We start from the raw sequence: 1879 nt of genomic DNA, 5'->3' as shown, positions 1-1879 counted from the left end.
TACTGAAGAAACAAAGTCAACTACATCTTGGATGCCCTGGGGGTAAGCAGATAAACATCACATTTCATTTTTGGGTGAACTATCCCTTTAAGTCCATGAGACCGTAGGGTGTCCCATTCGTCATTGTAGCATTCAGAAGGGTTTTCACGAGCGCCCCCTTTGCGGCCGCTATGTGCCCTCGATGCACACTTCTGCCGAGCCCGTACTGAGACGAGCTCTGCAGCAGACTTCTACCCGACAGTCAAAGCGACATTACGTTACGAAAGTGTGAACTCAGAGGAAGACCACGAGGGTTTAGAGTGTGATTTGGGACAGGGCCCTGGTCTGAACTCCATGCAGCTCACATTGGAAATGAATGACTTCCGGTCTACATTTGTCACAGATAGTGAAGCGTACTGAGGCGCGCTGAGGTCTGTTGTCAAGCATACACCATCCGCTCTGATGTATACTTTCACCGAAAAATCTAGATAGGCAGCTTGTTGATGATACTGGAATTTCAGTCAAATAGGCTATGTGTTATTTTCGCTGTGTATTAAACATATGTTATGCATCAAACAGTTATTTACATACTTAAAGCTGCAGTCCGTAACTTTTTTTGGTTAAAAATGATACAAAATCAATATTTGAGCAAGTACATAACCAGTCAGTGTTCGAAACTATCGCCTTACTTTAGCCCAATTCACAACGGTTAGCTTATAATAATGTTTTCTAATTTGAGTGGTACGGGTAGGTTTTCGCATCATTACGTCATTACATCACGTCTGCAAACATAAAGAAGTTGTCCCGGCTACTAGGCTATCGCGTGTGAGGATGCTGCAGGTGGCCGATCGTTTATAGCTTTTTCTCACAGCAACCAGAATAATTAAATGTATAATTTTAATGGCGGATTGTAATCCAATTCATCCACGCTGGAGCCAAGCCGACTCACAACCCACGCAAGGAAGATAATTCCACACACAGCTGCAATTGCAGGTTTTCAAACAGAGATGGCGACAAAGAGGCTAAACTTACGGACTGCAGCTTTAAATAAGCAAGACAAGGCAATGTAGCTGTTGTGGTAAAAAAAACTAATAAAAAAATACCATTCACTACAGCAATCGGTTTCTCCTCCACCATATTTAAAGTTTATGATGGATGAATACAAATTCATCAGTCAGTAGGCTAATGCTAGCAATTGGAATGTGCTAACAACGCGAAACTAAGGTTAAAGGTAGGGTTTAGTATTTGTTTCAGTGTTGTGTAGGCAATCAGTGTGATAGATGTGATCAACCATGCAGAAAAACAATTTGTACTATTGCCAGATATTGGTTACTTAAAATCTAAATGTAGTTTATGCCAAACTAACTCAACTGAATCAAAATACAAAAAAGTAATACATAAATGCATATTTTTATGTTTTTCTCTAAACAATTTGTGACAATCCACAGATGACTATTCCATTTTTGACATGCACAAAGTAAAAATTTTCTGGCAACATGGATTAACTTAATTATGAGCCAAGTAATAGTTATTTGATTTAATAACGTACAAATAAGGTAAGAAAATAGAAATAATGCCATTGTGTTTACTGTTTTTTCTCTGTCTTTGGGGTTTTCCTAAGCCATTTCAGCTGCAAATGGTTGTGTCATGGAAAAGTGGAGAGGGAGGTTGGGGAGTTGAAAAAGTCACTGCTCTCCACTGACTTTATGCCCATTAAACTGCAGCTGATGCTCCTGTCGAAGCCGTAAATGCATCCTGGTAGTAGTGGACCCATGAGATGAGGGCTTTGGCTGTGGGAGACGGTGTGCCAGTAACTGCAGGTTCAGTGTGTAAACAACACTACTGGAAATGTGATGACGCACAACTGCTGTTTAACTGCACTTCATCATTGGCGCAATAA

Source organism: Sinocyclocheilus anshuiensis, unplaced genomic scaffold, assembly GCF_001515605.1.
Source record: "Sinocyclocheilus anshuiensis isolate Anshui unplaced genomic scaffold, SAMN03320099.WGS_v1.1 scaffold664, whole genome shotgun sequence".
In the NCBI taxonomy this organism is placed as follows: domain Eukaryota; kingdom Metazoa; phylum Chordata; class Actinopteri; order Cypriniformes; family Cyprinidae; genus Sinocyclocheilus; species Sinocyclocheilus anshuiensis.
The sequence above is the reverse complement of the archived record's forward strand: the minus strand, read 5'-3'. Positions refer to the sequence as shown.